The sequence below is a fragment of the Cavia porcellus genome, unplaced genomic scaffold, assembly GCF_034190915.1.
Source record: "Cavia porcellus strain 051 isolate PalLab524CR breed Dunkin Hartley unplaced genomic scaffold, mCavPor4.1 scaffold_2, whole genome shotgun sequence".
Taxonomy (NCBI): domain Eukaryota; kingdom Metazoa; phylum Chordata; class Mammalia; order Rodentia; family Caviidae; genus Cavia; species Cavia porcellus.
In genome coordinates, this window is record NW_026947485.1 from 29,727,410 (window position 1) to 29,753,138 (window position 25,729).

At 44.4% G+C, this 25,729-nt stretch overlaps 1 long non-coding RNA gene across 2 annotated transcripts in view; it reads left to right on the top strand.

The window, feature by feature from the left end:
• Positions 1–25,729, top strand: part of LOC134473953 (uncharacterized) — a 120,829-nt gene that overhangs the window by 47,264 nt on the left and 47,836 nt on the right. The window contains exons 3-4 of one of the 2 annotated variants that reach the window (XR_010044463.1): positions 432–523; positions 1,086–1,552. The exons of the other annotated variant lie outside the window; for it this stretch is intronic. This is a non-coding gene — a long non-coding RNA (uncharacterized LOC134473953). Of the gene's footprint in view, positions 1–431; positions 524–1,085; positions 1,553–25,729 lie in introns of those variants that run through there. 2 annotated transcript variants of the gene reach the window in all.

Below are 25,729 nucleotides of genomic sequence, written 5' to 3' on the forward strand. Positions count from 1 at the left end.
GAAGCAACAGATTCCCTAACCTCTTTGTTCTGTTACTGCTTGTGTTTAGATATCCCCCCAAAGCCTCATGCAGTTATAGGTAGGGTTTTTTCAGAGGTGACGGCATTAGGTGGCTGTGATGCTGGGCTTGATTCATGGTTCAATGCTAGAATCGAGGGCACTAGGATAAAAGATGTGAGTGCACCTATCCTAAGTATAACAGAAGATGCCCCCCTACCCAATCAGTGTACATCAGTTTCTTAGTTTCCCATATTATAGTTCCTGTTCCAGTTCTGGTTGCTCCTGTCTCTGAAAAATGGCTGGTTACTGTGATGCATAGCTGATCACTATCCTAGATAAGATATCAGGATAAAAAGAGCTGTAGTCTCCCCCCTCCCTCTGCCTTGTTACTTTGATCCCTTCTCTCCGCCTTGTTACTTTGATCCCTTCAGCCTACTGTGAACCGCTTCTCTTCTGTGATGCCCCTCTGCCACACCACCTTGCCTTGGAGCCAGCTGAATATGGACTGAAACCTCTGCAAACTGTGAGCTAAATAAACTTCTCCTCTTTTAACTTTGAGCATTGGGTATTTTGTCTCAGCAGTGAAGGAAAGTAACTAAGACAGAGAAACAGACACAGTTAACAGTTCCCTTCAATTATCTTAATTGAAGCTAGACTTGGTGGCTCACACTTGAAACCCTAGCATTCTGAAAGGTTCATGAAGGATAACTGAAAACCAAAAAAAAGAAAACAAGGGTTGAAGATGTAGCTCAGTCCTGATTTCAAACCTTAATACCTGAGGGAAAAAATAAAATCTTCACCAATTTGCTGGGGTGGGGTTGTTTCATTGCCTATTATTCATGCAGCCAATACAAAAGCATGTTAAAAATGTACCTCTGAGTTAGGACTGTGAGTGGAGAATGGACTTTCTTCAGGTGGAGTTGCTAGTGTGCACAGGAGCATCTCTGACTTTCCTCTAGCACTAATGGCAATGTCTGGCTGGGACACTTGGTAGTTTCACAGGAATCTAAGGCCACAACTGTCCTTCTACCCAGTGGGCCACAGTGTCTCCATTGTATCTCTCACCCGCAACTTCCCTTCCCCAGGATCCCTGTTCCCTGAGCCTGATGTCATATTGTTCACATCGCCCTTGCTGCAGACCAGAGGAACTCACAATCCAGGAATCTTCCAAGACTTTATGGCACTTAACAGCCTGTCCAGGAAGATGATAATCTGAAAGATAAGATCTCTCTGCTCTCCGGGAAGCTGAGTCAGGTTTCAAGTGTCCTGCACCACTGGCTCCATTGTCCCTGTGACTTGGGAGCAGAGCCTTGTGGGGAAAAGCTCTTCAGTGAGTAACTGCAGATGGACAGAGACAGGATCAGGGAGCTAAGTTTGCATCCTGCCCCTGCCACCAGATAACTAGAAGTCGCCCACACTCTGACTGCCCTTCTATGGAGGTGCAGTGGAGGTGGAATTATCTGCCATTCCTGGCATATGAGGCTGTGATGATGACTCAATGAGAAAAAGTTGATGAAAACACCCTAGAAAATATAAAGAGCAAAATAAACCACATCTGTTTGGGTTTTTTTCTTCTTGTTGGTTTGTGTTCCAGATGGAAATACATCTGCCCTATAAAAACACATTACTTCACTGTCCATGTGTGCTTTACATCACTTACCAGCGAATTCCTTTCTTCATGCTCTTCCTTATGCTTACTTGATTCCTCTCTGGGAAAACTTATCTTAGTATCAAGTATTCTCCCCCTTCCCAAGTAGCACCATCTGAAAAGAAATAGAAAGAGACCCATTTAATGGGTGGGAAGTTCAAATGAAGTTTTCCTCCTGTTCTTCTGAACTTTACCAACACTATTACTTATTAACTCCGAGACTTAAGTTGAGGTTTTACAGCAGGCACTGGATTTTTTGTTTTTTAGTATATATTTCCTCTTCTATAATAACAGGGTTTTTACAGAGTCTGTAGTCACTGAATTAATGATTACATTTCCCAGCCTTCCTTAGGTGTGGGCACATGATAAAGATCTGGCCAATGTGAGGTAAACAGAACTGATGTGTGCAGAGTCTGCAACCTGAAATGAAGGACATTCTCTGTCTTTCCTCTTCCTGCTGGTTGGAATGCAGATGTGATGGTGTTTGGCCAAACAGCATCGCAGACTCCAAGATGGAAGCTGTGAGTTGCAGATGCCACATGGGACATTTGAAAGAGTGTGAGGCCCTGACCTGGTAGCTATCCTACTTTTCATGTGAAAAAAACCCATTTCTCTTTAGTTTTCTCTCATTATATTTGTGGGACTCTTCCGCTAGCACCCCGACATACATGATAATGAAAGTTATACAGAGGAATACTCTAAGATCTAAGAACTTTGAGTTTACAAAGCTCTGTGCCTACTTTACATCCTGGTCTAAAATAGCAAAACTTCACCAATGTTCTTCCACGTCTTCCTTACCCTTCGAAATTCACTATTATTATTATTATTATTATTGCTTCTGCTGTTAATAAGCTATGGGATATAAACAAGGCCAACAGAAGAAAAAAATAGTTAAATTGGAGCTCATCAAAATTCAAAGTGCTTGTCCATCAAGGGACATTATCAACAAAGTGAAAAGAACATACAGAAAGAGAAAATAATCATAAATTATATATCTGATGAGTCTAGTATCCAGGATACATAAAGAACTCAATAACAAAAAGGTAAGCGGCCCAATTAAAAAGTGGACAAAGAACTTAAGTAGACATTTTTTTCAAACAAAATATAAGAAGGGTAAAAAAACCACATGAAAAGATGGTCAATAGTGTTAGTCATTAGATAAATGCAGACTAAAACCGCAGCAACATGCTACTTTATATACATTAGGACGAATGTTCAGAGAGAGGGAAAGAGAGAGAGAGAGAAGAAAGGAGGAGAGGAGGAGAGGGGAGGGAGGGGAGACGAGGAACAGAAAACAACAAGCATTATGTAGAATATGGAGAAATTGAATCCTTATACATTGATGGTGGGAATCCAAATAAGTCAGCTGCTATGGAACACAGTTTGGCAGTTCCTCAGGCAGTTAAACAGAATTACCATATGACCCAGCAATTCCACCCTGTGTGTATGCTCAAAAGCATTTAAAACAATACTCAAACAAATACATGTACACACATGTGCATGGCAACATTTTTTATAATAGTTAAAAGGTTGGAAAAATTAAAATGTGCAGCACAGAAAAATGAATAAACACACAATAGTATATACATGCAATAGAATATTATTCAATAAAAAGGGGTGCGCTGCTGGAGTGGGGACAGCCACTCCCAAGCCTCTCTCCGTGAGAACCAGGCTGCAGCAGGCGGCGACCCCCACCTGGAAACCATATCAGTTTCACTGTTTTGTTGGGCTGGGTTTTATTCGCTTTTGTTTTGATTATGTTAAATCTGATGGCATGAGCAGCTATTTAAAGCATAGCAAGACATATTATGGTAACGATTTTGGATTTACTATTGGCTAGTTTTGAAGTCCTTTATTGCATTCATTGCTTTGTTTTTATTGTTTCTATTCTATTCTGTTCAATTTTACTATCTCTGAAAATATCTGCAGCTATTTGGAAGACAACAAAAGACATTATGGTAAATATTGTTGATTTTGTAAGGTTTTGAAGTCCTGTTTCACTTACACTGGTTTATTTTGATTGGTTTTATTCTGCTTTGTTTTCCTCGGTTTTATCCTCTTTAAAATAAAAGAAAGAAAGAAAAAAATAAAAAGGGACGAAGTAGCAACACATGTGAGAAACAAAATTTGCAAACATCATACTACATAAAAGAAGCCAGACATTAAAGGGCCACATGTATGATTCCATTTCTATTAAATATCCAGAATAGATAAATCTGTAGAGACAGAAAGTATACTGGTTGTTGCCAGGAACTGGGAGTAAAGAATGGGCAGTATCTGTAATGGCTATGAGGTTTCCTCTGGGATGATGAAAATGTTTTGGAACAAGCAATGTTTATACAACATTTTGAATGTATTGAGCAGTTCACTTTAAAATAAAATAATTTTGTTTTATGTAGATTTCACCTGAGCTGAAATCCTGAAATCTTCTCTGTCTCTGTCTCTTTCCTCTCCCTTCCTCCCATTCACACAAAGCCCTAGAGGCCCCCAGAGCTACAAACAGGATTGTTTGTTTCCAGAAAGACACCCAGCAGTGCAGGAGTCTGCTAGAAACAAAAACTATACAAGCCATGTAAGCAACTAAGGCACTAATGAGCTCCTCTCCCCCGGGAAACAAGATTCTCCTCCCTCTCTACACCATTTATTAGGCTCCAACCTGCTACTTTTCAGGTAGCATTAGTTGTGAAGGATCTGGGGGACTGGTTTCTTGATTCCTGATTTTTATGTTCATGAGAATATGACCAAGGCTCCATAGCAGAAACTTACAGGTAGATATCTGGGCTGTATTCAGTGGTTGGTGGCCTGCACAGCCAATATAGAGGGACTCCTAAGGGGTCTAGTTTCAAATCTGATTGTGTCACACATTTGCTCAACTGGGGCTAAATAACATTTTTGTGTATTAGTTCCAAAACTCAGAAATGGACTGCTTTGCAAAACCTCAGTTGCCACCACCCTGTCAGTGTGACTGTCCCCTTTCCCTTAATGAATGTGGTGGACTCCTCCTTGGTCACCTGCTGTTGCCTTTGCCCCTTTTCCAGCTGATTACTACAGTGCTGGGAGCTTAAGTCACACTGTCACTCCTCCAGACCTGTTGTCTCAGGATAAAAGCCAAATCCTTACATGGGTCCTCAATATCTTACCGATCACTGAAGATCCTGCCACCTACTCATTGCATTCTGCATGCAATGCTCTCCTTAGTATTCCTGGCTTGGGAGCTCTGCTGGCTCTTCTTTGGACCTCAAAGGTTGCTTTTGCCCTTGGCTTCTCCAGGTTTCTACTTAAATATCCCTTACCAGTGAGGTCTCATCTTGACATCCCTTATTCACTCCTTTTGCTTAGTTTTTGTTTTATATTGATTGCAATTAACACCAACATTGAATATCATTATTTATTTATTTTATTGTTTCCCCCTAAGAGATAAGTTCCATGAGCTGGCTTTTTCAGTAATACATCCACAGTACCTAAAATAGTTTCCTGGCACATAACAGGTGGTCTATAAATATTCACCAAGTACATGGATGAAAGATAGCTTTTTAAAGATAAAAGACAATGGAAGGGGCTGGAGTCTGGTTCAGTGGTAGGGTTTTGCCTAGCACGCATATGCATGGCCCTGGGTTTGATTCAGAGAGAGAGACAGAGATAGAGATAGAGAGAGACAGAGATAGAGACAGAGAGAAAGAGAGAAGAGGGAAGGGAGGGGAGGAAAGCAAAGGTAGGCGAGGAAAAGTCAAAGGAAAATGGAAACAATGGCATTATACAATGTACAGTATTGTGTTTTTTATATCAAAATAACATTTATCTCAATACATCAACACCTATACCAGCAGTTTGTGATATTTAGAGAAAATGATAACAAAAATTAAAGTTTTTACTCTGCTGAAAGTGCCATGAGCCCCAAAGGATAGATCTGACAGAATGTGATTTTAGAATCTTTCCCCCAAAGGCTGCAGTTTAGTGATCATCCAGAACCCATCTCATCAACCTGAACAAAACAGATTGCAGATGAGCAGGTTCCTAATGGGTGTGCATCCAAGGAGCTGGGACATTTCATAGCTGGTGTGGCATTTTATGGGCGTATCAAGTTGGCTTTTTATTTGATACCACAAAATTAAATTAGGAACAAAAGTAATTCGGTTCAATGAAGGAAAAAACCCTCAACTAAACTCAAAGTGGTGGGGAGGGCAGGCGGGGGCAGAATCTCACAGAGGTCAGGACTGCCAGGAAGGTTCCTGCTTAAAGGCTTATAAATAGAAGGTAATATCTAAAATGTCAAGGGTTTCTCGGCTCAATTAAAATTATTTGTAGCACAAATGGTTGAGACGAGGGAGTGCTTTAAGCCAGGGAAATGTAGTAACAAGAATAATAAGCACCCAGTTAGTGTTGTTCGGGAGAAGACTTATTTGGATGCTGGAGTCTTTCCATCACATCAGACGCCAGAAAAGGCCAGTGATAGAGGAAGCCGAGCCGCTGTCCTTTGGATCCCTTTCCTCCTGCTTCCACTTAGAAATAGGAAACAGCCGAGAGCCATTTTGCAACTCCAACAACTTCATTTCCCAGGTTGTTCTGGAAGGAAGAGCCATAACTCAGCTAACCCATGCTGAGGACAGGCTGGGGAAGGGCCGGGAGGCTGCAGCCCTGAGCCAAGCTCATATAACTTCTTCCGGAAAGCATTTCAGACTCTGCGGCTGTCATCTACTAGAGGATGAACTTTGCAAATATTATGAACTAATACGTTTGGGCAGCAAAAACACATATCCGATAAATCCAGCTTTTGTCATAGATAAATAGTTCTTCACATAGCAAGCCCAGGAGTGTTCTGGTGCAACCTTCCAATGTCCAGTGAAGCCACAGACTTTATCATTAATTGTCAACATACACTGTTATCACAGACATAATCAGAAAAATGACTTTTGATTGATACTGACAGCAATGATGATTGCTTTTGCAATAAGCTTAATTAAATTAACAAACTGCTGTTGTATACAGCTTACTTCCAGTGCAGGCAGGGTAACGTATACATGCCACAAGGAAGGTCATCTAGTTTGGCGTTCATATTTTAATCCTGACACAATCCCAAGGCATCATATAGGATCTCTGCAGTTCTCTGCCTTCTCTGAGACCTGCAGCTCTTCATTCCTCACGCACCTATAATTGCTAGCATAGTGACAAGTTGGTTTATAGGGCCTGCTTCAAATCCAGCCCCTGGATGGTGGGGACTGTCTCCTCCTGTGGACCTCCACACGCAGCTGCTAACTAAGATCTCTGGGGATGGCACTGTAAGCTAGGTGCTTCCCCCAGCCTTTCCCCACTGGTAAACTTCTTGATCAGAGGCAAGAAGAACACCCCAGAGAGAAACTTGGCACACCAGCTTGAAAATCCACCCCTGCATCAGTTTATAATCCACCCCTGCATCAGCTTATATCGAGTCATTTTTCTTCCCAGAGTCTCGCTGCTAACTTTTCCTCTGTCCCTTCAACACCTGGGACATAGGAGAGACAGGAGGGGGAAAATAAAAACCTCTGAGGGACTTTTGAACCACCCAGAAAGCCAGCCTCAAACCCAGCTCTGCGTCCAGTTCACATAATTGGTGAAGGCCTTAAAAACACAAACAGCCCTCATCCACTGCTGGAAGATCAAAGGAACATTTACCCACTCACTTAACTCAGAAAAAATAAAACACCCAGCACAAATTGTGGGCTTTTAACTATCTTGTGGGACCAAAACCTAATCAGAGTGCGGAGGACTATAAACATCTAGGAAGGGAAGCAGACAGTCATTAAAATTTGATTATGAGACTAGCAGCTCTGATAGGGCCTTCTGGGCTCATAGAAGAAAGGCCCAGGACTGACAGGCCACCTTCCCTGCAGAGGGTTCTGGGTGAGAGCAGAGAGCGAGAGCAAAGCAGCCCAGACATTTCACCTTCACGTAGGCAAGAACTGGGAGCCACAGAGCCACTGCCTGCCTCCTGCCAGGAGGAAAATTGGCCTCAGAGGTTCATGAATCTTTCCCCTGCCTACTTGCTTACAAAACATTCATTGTCTGCTAATCAGGACAAAATGCAAACTGAGCCAGGTGTAGGGGCACATACAGCTGTAATTCTGGCTGCTCAGGAGGCTGAGGCAGGAAGACAGCAAGCTTGAGCCTTATCCAGGCAACTTAGAAAGATTCTGTCTCTTCATTTTTCAGTTATCTGTTTACTTATTTATTTTTATTTTTTCATATGATAAAAGGTTCATTTAGATATTCTCATTCTTTAGTGACTGGATGAGCTTGGGTGCTGAGCAATCAAGCCAGGCTTTGGGGCTGAGCTGCAGTGAGCACAGAAGAGCTCTGAGCTGATTTCCAGCACAGCAGAGAATGGCTGGGCAGTTTGCTCCTTGGCCACAGTCATTCATTTATTAAACGACCGTTTATTGAGCATCTTCTTTGTTCCCAGCTCTGTTCTGGGTACCAAGCAAAGCAAAGACCTTCATCTCCATAAAAACTTATATGCTAGAAGGGAGAGACACCCTGGAGTACCCTATGAGTGAGCCCAAGGTAGGGAAGGAGCAGGGAGGGTAGGAGGTCAGGGAGGGAAGTCACGTTCTGATGGCAGGAGATACTGGAGGATCTGAGGGGGTGCTTCTGGGTAAAAACCCAGGGCTGGAAGCAGGAAGATGTATCGGGACATCAGTACAAGGAACGAGGGGCAAGACTGACCTCCCAGAAGGTACCCCGTGACCATCCCACTGTTCCCTCACTCACATAATAGTGCCTTCTGTTGACTCTCCTCTGATTGTAACCAGGTCAGATGTTCTCAGGCCATTATATTGGGGTGTCTGTGTCCCAACTCTAAAATCTTCTCCCAAGTCTAGACAATTTAAAGTGTTCACTCTTAGATTAAGGTCTTGCCCCAGCAAAGCAAAAACATACCTCCTGCCCACACCCTGGCTAATCAATCAGTTCTACAAAGTGTCTCGCCCTTGGCACTATGAACATGTTGGACTAGTTCTCTGTTATAGAAGACTACCCAGTGGGCTTTAAAATGTTTAGCAGCTTCCTTTGCCTCTACCCATAGATGGCAGGAGCATTTCCACATGTAGGACACCTAACATGTCCCAGGCTTTGTCCTAAGGGGCAAATTGCCCTGTTGAGAAGCAGTGTTCTAACATGATCTGAATTAACTTTGAAAATACATGTGGTAGGGGCCAAGGATTTAGCTCAGCGACATAAGCACTTGCTTGGCAAGCGTGAGGTCATGAGTTCAATGTCTGGTATCAAAAAAAAAAAAAAAATAGAAACAGAAAGACAGAGAGAGAATGCATGTGGTGAGAAATTCTGATACTGGCTACCCACATTCATTCAGCCACTCTTTGTGGAGCCCTTCTGCCATAGTTTGGATGTCAGATGTCCCCCCAAAGCTGCACATGGCACTGTTGGGAGGTGGTAGGACCTTTAGGACGTGAGGCCTAGTGGAAGGAAATTAGATCACTGGGGCATGGCCTTGAGTGATATGTAGGGAATAGGGACACTGATCCCTCTGTTTGCCTCCTGGCTTCTCCAGATGACAACTTCATCTTCGTGTGCTCCCATCATGCTGTCCTGGCTCACCACAGACCCCAGAGCATGTAGCTGACCAACTCTGCCCTGAAATCTCCAAAAGAAGGAAACCAAATAAACCTTTCCTTCTTATAAGGCAATTATCTCAGCTATTTTGCCAAGGACGGAGAACTGACTAATGCACCCTCTTATATGACAGGGGCAGGATGAGGAGACGCTGGGTTCTATCACGTTTGTCTACTACCACCTGGCCCAGAACATTCATCTTTGGCCTACCTGCTGCCACAGCTTATGCATCCTCCACACGGTTTCTGTGAAAAGATCTGATCCTGCTACTCCTCTCTTTAAAAGCCTCTGATAAGCTTACAGGACAGAATCCCAATGACTGTCATGGTATCCCAGACCCTGCACAGTCTGGCTCAAGCCACCTGCCTACTGGCATCTCTCACAGTGTACACGGCATGGTACAGCGTGTGCATCCCAAATGTGGTCCCGCCTCTTACCCTACACACCTCTTCACTTTTAAGTAACAAAGTTTACTTATCCTAGGGCCCAGCTCCAATTCTACCTCTTTAGCTAAGTCTTTCTCTACATTCTTCTCAAACCTTTCAAAACAAACAGCTTCTGGAAGTGCACCCACTAGATCACACTTCCTCAACTGCATTGAATCTCACCTCATCCGTTCATCTAGCCAACAAATGTTTGTTGAGCACCTACTATGTGCCAAGTATTCTTCTAGAGCCTGAGGGTGGGATTTAAATAAATTTGGCCAAATATATGGCCTTTTCTGAGCATACATTCTAGTTAGGAAGCTAGAAAATAAGTGACTAAATGTATGCAGATAGTCATGGCACCAGGCACAACAGTAGGATTTGGAAATAGAAATGAACTGAGCTCAATTCCGGCTTTCAAGGAGCTTGGTCACATGCGAGGAAGTGAGAGGCTGTGAAGTGAGAGTTGTAGGAAAACAGGTAAAGAGCATTTCAATACTGTGCTCAAGTGTGAGAAGCCCCCAAGGTTACACAGCAGTCAGTGTCTGACAACCTAAAGCCTTGAGGAAGGCTGCACTTTTGAAACTTCTGGATTAAGCTTCAGGAGAACCTGTGAAGATGGTCAGGAATTTTACAAGGTAGGTACAAGGCATCTCAGGGTGGGCAACCCCGAAAAGGAAGACAAACACAGTTCTAGAAATGCTTAGGTATGATCTTCATCCAACTTACCTCAGGTCAGAATGTTCCCCTCTGCTTTACTGTCACCTGAAGTGGTGAAGATAGCATTGGGAGCCCTGAGGCCACGTCCTAGCCTGATTTATGTCCTCAGATGGGACTTTCTGTTGGAGATAGGAGCTAAAGAAACTGACACTTCCATCCTTAGTAGGATAGACTTCATCTACAAATAAATTGTGGCAAACTTTCATCATGCCACTAGCTGTAGACCGAATGCTTGTGTTTCTACAAAATTCTTATGTTGAAACCTAACCCCAATGGGACAGCACTAAGAGATAGGGCTTTGGGGAATGATTAGGTCATGAAGGTGGAGCCCTCCTGAGTGAGATTAGTGCCCTTATGAGGAGCTGAAGACACTGGAGTACTCCCTGCTTCCACCAAGTGAAACACAGCCAGAAAGGGCCAGTATAAGCCAGGAAGCCAGTAAACAGACCCTTACTAGACACCAAATCTGCCTTGATCTTGGATGTCCTCTGCCTCCAGTACTGTAAGAAATAAACTCTGCTGTAAGTAAGCCACCCAGTTTATAAAATCTTGTTATGGTACCTCCAGTGACCTGATGCCGCTTTAGGAGATATCTGGGAATCATAAAGGCTATTTCCCATGCCTCCCATGAAGTAGAGATACACAAGAATATGTAAAATAAAAAGTAAAAAAAAAAAAAACATTCCAAGAGGTCCACATTGAATATCTTAAAGACCCTGTGGTCCCCACTTGCGCATCTGCTCTCCATGGCCTTTCTGAGTTCTCATCCACACTCTAGCCTGCTTATGCTACAAGGATGTGTGTTGACTTCCATTTCCCTGAAATAGTTAATCTTTGCAACCAAGGTTCCAAATGGGAGATTTAAAAAGTGGGGATCAGCTCTATCTGTGTGCAGGTCATTTAAGAGCTCCGTCTCATCTTTGAAATATAGATTAACCAGGAGAGTATGAGTTCAGCATTTCTGTGTAATGCTGTTTCATTGATTCTGCAGGCCAACTGGATGTGGCTTCAGATGGATACCTAAAAATTAGTTTTAAAACTTTCACATCTTTTAATATTTTATAACCTGTCAGAAAATCAATTGTGGACTCTGCCCCCTTTTCAACACCTGGTTCCATGGGAGCCGATGTTTAACCAAAGCGAGGCTCTTTCCTCCTTTTTACAAAAAGCAACGGGCAAGTTCAGAGCAAATGATGACTTCAGGGAAATTCTTGGATTTGTAAAGATTTAGAGATGAACTGAATAACTTTGACCTGCCAGATCCACAATGTGGGTTTCTCTTTTGCTTCTACGGCAGCCACAAGGTGGCTTTCCTAAACCCTGGGAAAGATCACGGATCCAGAGCTTATCGCTGTGGGAACTCAGCCATAATTTGAATGTGTCAGATACCTTGATAAATGTCTTCAAGCCCAGTGAATCACAAACAGCTTTCTCCAAATCCCATCCTTCCTCTTATACATACGGAGCATGATCTTTCAGTTTCAAAAGAACATTTCTTTACTTTTTTGGAGTAGAGAAGAATTTAAAGGCAGGAAAGGATTAGGAATAGGCCAAAAAGATTTTTATTTTTCTCTGTCTGTTTTGTATTTTGTAAAATTTCTTTTATAAACATGTATTGAGTAAGGAAACGTAAAGTTGTTTTCTTTTTAAATAAGAACTTAGATAAAGTTACAAACACAGAACCAAGAATCTATGGCAAAAGTAGTATTACTGTCTGCATTGAGTTAACAAGAAAAGTTCCAGCTTTCATAGTATGAATGCACTAATCACTTCATCCCCAGGAATGAGAGTTTGTCCCTAGTAGGTATATGAAGCATCATATTCCAGGAATGAGAGGGGAGAGAGAAAGGAGAAAAAACAAAACAAAACAAAACAATAAATCCTGGGTCCAGAAGCACAGGGTTAAAACAGGGAGGTGACAAGTCAGGAAAAGTGGATGGAGTGACATGGCTGCAGAACTGGGCAGGGACATTCGGCTCCTCAGTGCAGGGAAATTCCAGCTAACCTCACACCCATGTTTATTGCGGTCAGTAGCAGGAGTAGCACACCACCTCTCACCCCTGGCAATGTCCATGCCACAACTGCACGTTACTCTTTAAATGGAAGTAAAACACTGCTATCTTTATTACACTGACATTTAATAACTACTAGAAGTGAGGGAAAGACACCCACAAGTATGGCCTTTGGTATATTAGCCACCACTCCCAGCACATAATAGCAATTACCTGCCTCTCTTCACACTTTCTAACAAACTGTAGCCTGAAAACCCGCAGTCCAGCAGGCCAACCTTTGGCAGGCTCCCAGATCTCCCAGTGCCTAAAGAGCTGCAGAAGTCCTGGGAAGAAGGTGGTATATTTAGCTGGCGCACAGGGAAAGTAAAGTGGTGGGTGATAGCAGGCACTGCGGCAGGGGAAGCCTGGCAGGAATCACTGTGAACTTGAGTTTACCTAACAGAGTCTCTAAGAATATGTTCACTTTCTGCTTTCTGGCCACCTGGGTATTTGATTTTAAGAACTCAAGCCATCCCTTCCTTACTGCATCCACCAAATTTCCCCAAAGTGCATCACTCGGCAAACTAACCCAATTGTTTGTTTGCTTCTACCAAACAAAAGGAACAACAGTACATTTTTCTTCTTCTTTCCATTTGGCAATGCCATTTTACTTAGCCCAGTGAACAATGTCTGAGTATCTTCCTGGTTGTCACAAAAGAGCCATGACAGTTCTCAATCTCAAACTTACCTCTCGCTGTGGGGCTTTGGGCAAATAAACTTACCTCTCAGGGTCTTAGTTGTCCAAACTCTAAAATACATAAAGTAATAATAATGTCACCTTATGGAGTTCCTGCACAGACTCCCCACGGCAATGAACAAAAAACATTCAGAACAGTGCTTAACAGGAGTTCAGCACTCGGGGGCCATTCTGATTCTTTCACACATCCACATGTATTCTTGACTGCCTGCTACGTGCTCACCTTTGGAGTTCATACTCCAGTGGAATATTAAGATTATAATAACAACAATAACAATGACAGCTAATCTTAGTGGGAGTCAAATAGACACAGTCTCATTTGATCTGCATAATAACCCTAAGAGGTAGGTAAGAATAGGATCTTGGAGGAGTAGAATAACCAGAGATAATGGCATTAAAAAGCTTGGTCACACAACACAGCTGACAAGTGGCACTGACAGGCTGCAATCAGCCAACACTGCTCCTGATTCTTAGTCTTAACTATGTCTTGCGTGGTTTAGTGCAACATGGGCTATTTTTCAAGTAAACAACCATCCACCTCATCCCTCTGCATTATTCTTAAGGAACCACCTCCCATTTCTTTTATGCCAGCCACCAAGGTGTATGTGTGTGTGTGTGTGTGTGCATGTGTGTATGTGTGTGTGTGTGTGTGTGTGTGTGTGTGTGTGTGTAATCTGCTTATTGAACATGATAAAATTCAACCACCCAGTGTAAAACATTTTCCCCATTGGTCAGAGTAACAGCTCAGCAGTTGAAAGAACATTTAACACTGTACAGCGTTGGGCTTCATGCTGGGAGATAAGCGCACATCTCTAGGCCTACCCTGAGCCAATCACTGGAGAATGGTTTAATTGGTTAATCATATAAATTACAATCACTTAATCATTTTAAGCACCATCAGCCAATTAGCTCAGAGTTATGGGCTCTGAAGTAACAGTTATGCAAATGTTTGTTCCACTGCAGGCTATTAACAGCCATATTTTCTCTATCAAGATGACAGAGACTGATGGGTGGGGGAAGAAAAGGAAAGTGAACATTTGTTTAGTTTAAACTTCTTTCCTGTTGGGTTATAATGAAGCATTCATGGGAAGAGGCACTAAGTGTGGTGATTTTTTTTTTGCCCAATACTGAGGATAGAATCCAGTTCTTATGCCCCAAGTATTCAGCCACAGAGCTACATTCTCAGCCCTATTTTTATTTTAATTAGAGAGTGGCTTGCTAAGTTGTTCATTCTGGACTCAAACTTGAAATCCTCCTGCCTCAGCCTCCTGAGTCCTGGGTTAAGGGATATATGTGCCATCATCCCCAGAGGGAATTTTATTACTTTACTCAATTTGGGGCAGTCAGAGAAAGGCCCTCAGGGGTGCACAGGAAGAACTTGCTAGGAAACTACTGGGTCAAGCCTGCAGGACCAGGATCTTTGCTACTGAGAAGCAAAACGGAGGTATGATTTTCACTGCTGCTTTTATTTTAATAGGCAACAGAGTATCCACAAATAATAATGGAAGAAACAACTGAGTTCAGCTGTAGTAATAATAGTAATAATTACTATCTAATAACAATGAAGACTATAGAGCTGTGCTGGAAAGCAGGACAATCAGCTGCAGACCAAAAACTGAAGAATTCCTGAATCAATGCAGCATGAGCGTAGATGTGTTTGTTCTGTGAGCTCCATCTATCCACTGCCTGACATAAAACTTAGCAGACAATAGTGTTCAACAAATGCTCGTGATGAATAAATGACTAATGGTCAAATGTGTGCCTGAGAATCCAGGAAACAAAGCAGTTCTAATCTGTTTAATGCAACCAAGTTCTGCAAACACACATGTGCCCACACACAGACGTCCAGAATGGGCAGGAAGTGACATGGTTTGTGGTTCTCGGGCACTCTGTGACTATGGCATTGCAGTCTTTCTTCAACAAATGCCTTCATTCTCCAATACTCCTTCTGCATTGCCTGGGTATTGAAATGCAGGGTTGTGGTTAGGGATCTCTCCCCGTAGTTTTCTAAACATGAACGTGAACATGGAACATGAATTCCATTCATCCACCTAACAATACATATTGGACTTTTATTATACATCAGCGACCATGCAAGAGACTAAGCTAGAAGCAGTGAACTGCACATCTCTTATCATGTGATGACCAGTGCTGAGAGAGGCAGAGAGGAGAGGGAAGGCTCACAGTCCAGAGCACTTCCTGGAGGAGGCGAGGTCCCATCCAAGAGAATCACCATACAAAGTGATAAAGGCAAGGAGCTTTGAGGAGAAAACTGAGTTGGTCTCACCATCTGTTCCAGGGTACAGGATGTCTGAGTAATCCACATCGCTAGGGTGCTGGTGGCGTTTGTTGTTGTTGTTCTTACTGTTAAGGCCTTCTGTTTTCCAATTTGGGGATTTTAATTGCCTTAAGGAAGTAACTGGACTGATTTTATCTTGTTTACATTTGGCCCAGAGGTGCCTTGCCCACAGGCTGGGGCAGGAAAAGAATGGCAGTGGCTTCCCTGTGACCTGAGTCAATGACACCGCCCCCTCCTTCACCTTGCTTCTTCCTCAAACAGGGAAAATGATATTGACCTAACCTACCACTGCGGTGAGGGAAAACCGATCCAGGAAAAAATATACATATATGGCAGCACACTTCAGAGAGCCAGGAGTGCTAGGGAAAAAACAAAACCCTAGCAGTGAGCGTATGACACGCTGAAAACAATGGGAGGAAATAGAAAATGGGAACCAAGTCACATAAAGAGGTTTTAAAGATTTTCTTCCTTCTGCATTTACAACACTCTATTATTGACTTTAGATTTTTCCTTGCACTTAATTTGTCAAAAGCCCATCTACCACTCTCTAAAATCCTTTTACAGGTCACATACTAGCCGGAGTCCATGTTCCCTAGGACAGGGCCGTTGACCACTCCCATGTTTGATTACTTTCGGTTTTCATACTTACTCAGCTTGGGCTAAATTTATTTGCCCTCATAAATTGAAGTCATTTTGTTTGTCTCTGGGAACCCTCCCAGCTTTACCCCGTAATAGGTCCCTAACCTCCTGAGGGGCACACTTAATGAGGACATTGTAGCAAGGCAACTCTCTTAAGAGACCTTTGTGACTCTGCCTGTGGCATCTAAGAGATGCAGTCAGCCCTGATACCCAGTTTGGCTCCAGTCCCTGCCTTGTTTTGCAGTTCAGGATGGAGTGGAAACTTTCCCCGCCAATGCCTAGCGGTAGTCTAAGTCTAGGTCGACTTATACATTATAGAATAGTTGGTGTCTTAGTTTGAGTTTCCCCAGAAGTAGGCCCAGAGGTAAGGATTCAAAAGTAAATAATGTGCTTGGGAGAAGCAGGGAACACCAGTCGGACAGAGGCAAAGGCAGCCAGGGAAGGGTGTGAGTCTGCTGCTGCCACCAGAGCTGTCTGGCACAGGTGCAGGGCGTGGCCTCCTCGTTAGTCCACCAGAGGAGCCAATGAGCTGGGGCATTTAGACAACAACTCTTGTCAGTCATTGGTTGAAACCCGGCAAAGAGCTGTTCATAGGTGGTTCGAAAAAGAGCCCTTGGGTTCAGAGATTTAGGTGCTGGCAGTGGAAAGTCACCTGTATTCTCGAGAACACCCTAGCTGGTGGGGTCTGAGTGGGTGAAGATGGGACTTGCAGAGCATCTGCTACACTTTGCACCGTAATCTATGCAATGTCTGCCCAAAGGTGTAAGATGGAAGGTGCTATGCAGATGTGGCTATGGGCTCTGACCTTTCCTTGAACAGCCATAAAGGGGTGAGGTCATTTGGACTCATAGTTGACAACATGCCCTGAGCCACACCTTAGTCAGGGCTCAAGCATCTGAAAGGACTCAGGATTGTAGGCTAATAATAGCACAATGATAAGTTTATTACAGCATGGTCACAAACGTACACTGATAAAGGGCACCACTTGTTTTTCCTTATGATCACTGAGAAGCAGACCCTGAGTCCTGCCTGGACCCTGGAGGGGAAGCGTGCCTGAAGCCTGGGACTTCTGTACCTACTTTCCCACCATGGGGAGTAATCACCAACGCAGAGGACAGTGCAGGAGAAAGACAAGAACCCTAGAACTTCAAGTTACCACTATAGGAGACACCTTGCCTGAGGGTTTCTTGTTCTTTCAATTCAGGGCACTCTTGTTTTCCTTTCAGTTTATAATGTTTTTATGATCCTTGTGCCCAAACAGATCCTAAATGACACAACATCAGCCCAGCTGATGCTCTACCCCATTACAGAGCAATTGCATATGGCGCTTTGTGGACAGAGTGAGGCCAGTCGGAAGCCTGGTCCCAGATCTTCTGTTCTGCTGCCCAGCTTCAGCAGCCATGAATGAATGGATGCCTTAAACCCATTTAAGGCTTTCTCACAGTTCTAGAATCCGAAAATCCAAGAGTAGATCTCACTAGGGGTTCTGGCCAGGTTCTCTTTGTGGCTTTGCAGAGGGCCACCTTCCCCCAGGTCCCCGCATGGTGTCCCCCTGTGCCCACTCAGTAAACCCAATGGGTATGATTTTTTAGTATTATATAGTGAAATGTTGAAGTATATTTTTTGAATAGCCAATGTATGATATTTCAAATTATGCCTGGATGAATTATTTCATCATAGTGAAAAGCGATACCAATTATTTTTAATGTAGCTGTTCTCTGAGAATGGTTTTAGAATCTATACTGCAACAATGTTTAAGAAAGTGCTACTCTCAAGTGTTGATTGTAGTATTGAGGGAGAATATCTATAATTAATTAATCTTAAAAGTCAATAATATTTCTGTAAGAATAGATTTTCTTTACATTAATTTACACATTAGTTTTTTTTTTTTTTTATTCCAGAAACTCTGCTAATGAGCTGGGGACTTCTGCAATCCCAGCACTGGGGAGGCTGAGGCAGGAAGATTGCCATGAGTTCAAGGGCAGGATAGCTATACAGTGAGTTCAAGGCAGATCTAAACTGTATAGTGAAACCTTGTCTCCAAAAACAAAAAAAAGTAACTTTTTCTTAAAACTGTGTATGATTACTTATTATCAGTAGTATTTATGATCAAGTAAATTTATTATCATATATTAATAGAAATAATTTTTCAATTTTAAGGTATAATATGGCAAATATTGACAAATGTAGCAAATAATTTTTAAATAAAATCTTCACCCAAATGTTTGAAAATTATGCATGAAACTTCCCAAGTGGCTAGCTAGGTCCTAGTTCTTATTTCAAAACATCAGAAATCCTCTGGATAGCCCTTCAACAGAAAATGAATTCATTTTAAAATGTGAAATAGCTCCCCAAAGCTAGATATCTCTTTGTGAAACAATGTTTCCACCTTTTTGGTGAGCTGGTTTCCAAACCAGAGCCTCCCTGGTTTGGAGAACAGGAGCTCAGAGCTCAGGGCTGCAGCTGCCAGTGAGACAGCAAAATTGGGTTGTGGTGGTAGGTAAGACTGGATTGGTGAAATTATCGAGAGGAAGGTCATGCAGAAGACACCAGGCAACCACAGATCTCACCCGAGTAAAACTGAAGTGTCCATTTTATTTAGGGCCAAAGTAAAGGTGAGGTTAGACTCCATACTACAACCAGTATATGTGAGGGTAGATCTTGGCTCTCAGTTTAGCTGGAATGCGAGACTTAGAAAATCCGCGCAGCTGCCCTCCAGGGTGCATCTGTGAGGGCATTTCCGGAGAAGGGAGCATGCCATTTGGTGAACACAAGACCTAGCCTCAGTGTGGGCAGCATCACGGGATAGGCTGGACCTCACGGAACCAAAGCAAAAAGGGAAAGTTTCCAAGAGCGCACACCAGACCCTTCTTCACTAGAGGGATTGTTTTATTTGGTTGGTTGGTTGCTTGCTTGGGGTTTTGCTGCTGTATCCCCTGTGGGCATCAAAGTCCAGATTCTTCAGCCTCTGAACATGGACTTGCATCACTCCTGGTGGCATCCAGGTCTTCAGCCTCAGATAGGGACCTCATCACTGTTCCTCTTGTTGGAAGGTGTCGGTGTCACTCCCGGCCGGCAGGAAGGACACACAACAAAGTCTGGCAGTGGACAACCTTTTCTTTTATTTTCCTTCTCTGTACAGCCTGCCCCGGGAATCCTCCCGGCCGAAGCCTCTGTTGGTCCGCTCCCCGCGGCTCCTTGCGTGCTTCTTCTGCTTCCTTTTTTCGTGGCGGGAGAGGCACTCACTTTTATAGGGTTACAGTGGCCAATCAGTTCAAAGCGCGCGATGCGGGCTGATTGGCTAACATCAGTTGTTGCTAGGCAGACTATCTTACAGGGCGGGTTGTGAAGCAGGAGATCTTACAGGGCGGGTTGTTTACCAAGCAGGAAGCAGGAGATCTTACAGGGCGGGTTGTTTACCAAGCAGGAAGCAGGAGATCTTACAGGGCGGGTTGTTTACCAAGCAGGAGATAAGCGCCATCTTAGCACACTCGATGGGAGGGGTAATCTAGCTCAGGCTTTGCTCTTTCCTACAGGCCTCACGTCCGCCAAGTAAGGCGACCGGGCTCGGCCGCGGCTCCCAACATCTCCCCCTTTTTTATTTTTTATGAATGTGCGCATCGTAGCCCTTCCTGGACTGGGTGCAGAGGCTTATGCCCTATGCGTAGGCCCACCGTAGGTCCTTGGCTTAGACCCTGGTCGGCCGTGCCATGGTCTGCCAAGGCCCTGAGGCCCTCGTCCTTTTTCTAGGGCCAGGCACAAACTGGACGGAACCTGGATGCACACAAGCTTGCACTCATTTCCTCTCCGTAAAAAAATCCCCTCGGAGAGAAATTTAGACCTGGGCAGCATCTAACAGTCCAGCGGCTTACGTGCAGGATGGGGTAGGGCCTGGCTTAGGTTGAGTCGCACCGGGGGAGTACGCTCTTACCCGTCATTGACTCTCCTACCCTGCTATATCATAATTTTTTAGAGGAGGAGTGTGGGAAGCTCACCGTCCCTAGACTCGGTCGTAGGCTAGGCGAGCGAGCCATGCATATGCCTGAGGATCTTCTTGTCCATTTCGGGCTACCGCTATTTCTATTCATCTTGTTGGTTGGTCTGTGATGGATCTCCGGTAGGGCAGGTCTGATCTTCAGTCGAGGGCTTTGTCGCCCGTGTCAGTCTCTCCGGTACCCACAGTGGTTCTCGTCCCGGTTCCTGTGGGAAAACACAAACCGCGCCTCGGTTCCAGCTGATTACCGGATCTGAGCCCATCCATTGTCCTGTTAGGACATCTTTCCATTTAACCCACCCTTTATGGTTGGGGGAAGGGTTGCAGTGCTCCATAGCTGGGGAGCAATTATCATTATTTAAATTTAAAAAATTGTGTGTGAATAGTGCCATGGATAATCGTGCCTTTGGGGCCAGGCCTTGGCCTACTCCCCCTTTTTGTTTTTGTAAAATTTCTTTGAGGCTTCTATGAGCCCTCTCAATGATTCCTTGACCTTGGGGATTGTATGGGATACCATGTTTTAATTGTCTGCCATTGATCTTAAGCAAAAGCATGGGCCTCTTGTCAAGAGTCATGTGGAGTACTGGAACCTCTTATGGAGGCTGGGGAGCAGCAGGAGCTGTGCTATCCTGTCCTCGACCACAAATCGAAAATCAACTGCCTAACCAGCGGTTGAGCCACTTCCCTATTGGAAAAGATCTTATCGGCGGCATCTTGCATCCGAGCCACAAAATCAACGAATGGCTCTGTTGTGCCCTGGACTATTTTAGAAAGGCACAAGGATGCCGTTCCGGCACCACTCACCTGCTTCCAGGCGCGAAGCCCAATGGTATTGATCTGCTCATAAACTGCACCAGGGAACTGAGTCTGATCATCAGCGTGTTGGCCTTCCCCCATAAGCATGTCTCTATTCCATCCCCGGTTCCCTCGGTTAGCGTTTCTTTCCGCCTGTTCGGCAGCGAACTCGGCGTACCAGGCTCGCCAATCCAGGTAACTACCCGAGGGCAGACATGCCTTTGCCAGCTGAGTCCAGTCCGCGGGGGTGAGGGGCCCAGAAGACAGGTTCTCCAGCATGGCAATGGTGTAAGGCGCAGTCGGCCCAAAGGTTGTAACTGCATTTTTAAGTTCTCTAATCTGCTTTATTTCAAAGGGTTCCCACACATTACGTCCCTGACCCATGGCCATCTGTACAGGATATATCCCATAGGGGCCGCTATCTATCCCTGGGAACGGGTGGTCTTCATTAGACACACGACCCCCATGGCACAGCTGTCTGTGGAAATAACGTCCCGCCGGTGGCGGAGCATCGTAAGATGGCGGCCGCGGTTGGGTAGAAAATGGCGGCCTGTGCGTTATTTCCTGTACTGACGGAAGAGGGGGGAGTTCCCATGCGGCGGCATCGCGGCGAGGGACTGCTTCCGGGAACGAGTTCCAGGGCGGAGCAGAAGGTTCTGTCTCCCTCCCCTGCCAGGGGGCGCTCAGAAGCTCTCTGCTTTTTCGTAAGCCTAGCTGAGCGGAGCGCAATTCGCGGCGCAACGCAGCGAAAGAGCCTTGCGTCTCCCCATCAAGTGACTTAGGCCCCTGACAGCTGGTCTCTTTGGCCTCCTCACCATTCAACCTTCCCTCGTCCTCGGAGTCAGACGACTCCGAGGCTTGAGCCCCGTCCTCCTCCTTAGCATCTTTGTTCCCCTTGACGGACCCCTCTCGGGAGCTCCCTGACTGGGCCTGCTCAAATACCCTGCGTACTTTTGTAAGCTCTTGAGAGCTTTCCCCGCAACCACCCTCACTCTTAGTGCCGCTACCTAGCATGTTTCCCATTTTTTAATATGTTACTCACCGCGTGAGGCCCAAGGAATCCGCCACTTACGCGTGAGTCTGAGAGGAGTCTACAAACCCTGTAGGTGCGCGCCACCCAGGGCCCAGGTTTATCCTCTACTCACCTGTCTTGCAGCTCTGCGTTGGAGCGTTGTCCACTGCCACGTCTCGGGGGTGATCAGTCCCCGTACGGGCCACCAGATGTCGGTGTCACTCCCGGCCGGCAGGAAGGACACACAACAAAGTCTGGCAGTGGACAACCTTTTCTTTTATTTTCCTTCTCTGTACAGCCTGCCCCGGGAATCCTCCCGGCCGAAGCCTCTGTTGGTCCGCTCCCCGCGGCTCCTTGCGTGCTTCTTCTGCTTCCTTTTTTCGTGGCGGGAGAGGCACTCACTTTTATAGGGTTACAGTGGCCAATCAGTTCAAAGCGCGCGATGCGGGCTGATTGGCTAACATCAGTTGTTGCTAGGCAGATTATCTTACAGGGCGGGTTGTGAAGCAGGAGATCTTACAGGGCGGGTTGTTTACCAAGCAGGAAGCAGGAGATCTTACAGGGCGGGTTGTTTACCAAGCAGGAAGCAGGAGATCTTACAGGGCGGGTTGTTTACCAAGCAGGAGATAAGCGCCATCTTAGCACACTCGATGGGAGGGGTAATCTAGCTCAGGCTTTGCTCTTTCCTACAGGCCTCACGTCCGCCAAGTAAGGCGACCGGGCTCGGCCGCGGCTCCCAACAGGAAGGCTCTCAGCTTCTTGGACTGAGGCGCTACTGGCTGCTGCCTTTCCAGGCTGAAGCCAGCTAATTAGGAACTACCCAGCCGCAGCTTCATAAGCCAACTTAATAAATCCCTCCCTCCACTGCTCCCGACTTCTTTCTCCTGTTACTGGGGTTTGAAGCAGGGCCTTCACACTGAGCTACATCCTCAATCCTTTATTTAATTTTATGTTATATTTTGAGACAAGGTCTGGTTAAGTATCAAAATTCCCCGGGCTGGGTCAAATTTGCTGTGCTTGTACCTCAAGCTCCTAGAGTGCTGGGATTACTCATGCATATGTGCCACGAAGCCCAGCTAAAACATGGTGAAAAAGTCCTGAAGCTTAAAAAGTTTCTGGATTCTATGTTGCTTTTGTCAGAGGAAGGGTTCTGTTCTACTGGAGAACCCTAACTTGAAGCTCCAAGACATTTCACCATGGTTTGTTTCACAGAGGTCTCAGAGATGCCAGGACTCAAAGAGAGGGAAACATTTTTTTAAAAACATAAATTTGTTAGTAATTTTTTTATGACAATAAAAATGAACACTTTCTGAGGAACAATGCAAAAGCTATGGGAAAGCACAAAAGTGTACATAATTCTTCTTAATTTAGACTACAGAGCATTGCACTTGGAAAAGCAATTTATTAAATGATGACACATGGCTTTAAAAATACATGCTCTAAAAATTGGTGGTCTATTTTCATGGTCATTTGCCTTTAAAATTAAAGACATCAAAGTCTGTTTTTATTACCTTCTTGTTTTTAGAGAGCTGACCTCTTCTTTATTATATCCACAGTGCCTAAAGCATAGCAGATAATCCAAAAAATATGGTCAGTAAGACAAAAGTGACATAATATCAACACACAACAAATGTGTGTGTTCAGCTCAAGTGTCGCATTTTGAGGTCCCAAGATTTGGAAGGTAATGGGGGGAAAGGAGAGGAAATTCTAAACGCATTCTGCTTTGTAATTGTCAGATATCCAGCAGTCACGGAGAAAGACTCTAAGGTGGAACAGGTGACAGTGACCATCTGAAGATATGCTGCAGGACACAGACTAGGGGGCAGGCAGTGACTCTTAAACAGTGCCATAAAACTGAGAAGAATTACAAGTAGAAAAGAGCTGTGATAAACTCCTGACTTAGACTTTTACTACAACCAAAATATGGCATTACTGACTAGAAGGAAATATGACTGAAAAATCATGTCTTTGTTTATTCTCAGAAGTGTAAAAACAGAGGGAAATGGGGAGACAGAAGAGGAGTGCAGATATCTTTATTACTTTTAAAGCAAAAATATTTGAATTAGTGGCATTAAAATATTAGTGGCTTCAAATAATTGAAAGATCCTGTTAACCTCTGATATGAAGGGACATTCTCACTCCTCATTTCCTGTGTACCTAATGGAGCTGACAACCTGCCCCACCTTGTTTCTACTGCATGTTTAGTGCCTACAACGGTACTTGGCATATGATAGGCACTTAATCAACACCAGTTAGGGGCTGGGGTTTAGCTCAGCGGCATAAGCGCCTGCCTTATAAGCAGACAATCGTGAGTTCGACCCCCGGTACTGATAAAAAGGAAAAAGACAAAAAAAAAAAAAAAAAAAAACCAGTTAAAGGAGCTGCTTTTCTTGTATACTCAAGTCACTGTGCAAGCTTCAGATTTGTGATACTGTCTTTGCATATAAAACACTCAACTCAGCACAACAAATAACTGAATTTCCACTAACTGTGCTGGACACAGGAGCTAAAGGGACAAATGCACAAAACCTGCCCATGTGGAACTTTTTTCCTCCTAGTACTAGATTTTAGACCAAAGGCCTTCTCACTGAGCTATATTCACAGCCTTCTTTTTATTTTGTATTTTAGACATGGTCTCACTAAGTTGCTAAGTTGCCCAGGTTACACTCAAACTCTCAGTTTTCCTGCCTCAGCCTCCTAGAGTGCTGGGATTACAGATTTGCACCACTGCATGCAGCTGCCCTTGAGGAGCTCTTGACTGATCTGTGTATGATGTCAGGGCTTCTTAGACTTTATTGTACAAATGAATCCCTCAGGATCTTGCTAAAATGAAGATTCTGGGCCTGAGATTCTGCATCTCTAACCAGTTTCCAGGTGAGGCAGATGCTGCAGGCCTGAAGTCCTTGGGGGAGCAAAGCATTCTGGAACTTCTGTTTGCAATGTGGCAGCAGGCACAGTCCCACTGTCGACAAACCGCCTCCAAGTCTGATTCCCTTCCATGTAGACTCAGCTCTGGTCTCAATTTTCTCCAGAGGCGTTTGAGGCCCAGAGCACACCCTCCTGGCATGGATGACCAGGGGGCAGTTCAGACCATCCTACAGCTTGGCCTGAAACTGAGGCCGAGGCGGCGTGGATGGTGATGGGAGCCGAAATGCGTACATGCTGGTCCCGATAGTAGAGTGAGAGTCTTCTTGTTTCCCAGCATGGGAGACGAAACTGGGTACATTCTCATTGTCACATTTCATTGAGGTGTTTCATAAATCTGCTTGGTAATCAATTAAAATTTAAGTTCTTTCCCACTAAAAAACTGTTCATGGAGGATGTGAAGCTTAACAAATGCAAAGGATCTTTTTTCTTTCACATCATAAATCTGCCTCCTCAGCAACTACCAACTTTAAAATGATCTGTCAGACTTTGCAAAATTAAATCTCAGTCTCAGTGACAGCGAATCATTGCTGGAGCGGTTGGACAGCACTAATGGAATGTGGAATATGGAGGAGGGAGAAACTTCTTAGTTATTAATTTCTTTTACCTCAGTCTGAATATCCACATCAGAGAATGGAGATGGAAAGAAATAAACTATCAGTTTATAAACTGTCAAGAGAGCATTTTTACAGGGCATAAAGCGGAGTGGTCCTTGCCTACAAGGAGTTTAGAGTCTGATGAAGACCAAAAGATCCAAAACAAAACTCTTAGGCTTGACAGTCTGGTTTGTGTGCTTTTGGGCAAGCCATCTAATTATAGTAATTAGAGCAGGCCTAACTCTAGTAGGCCTCAGTTTCATCTGAAAAATGGAGCTGATTGTCTCAATCGCTTTCTCATCACTGGGGTAAAACACCTGACA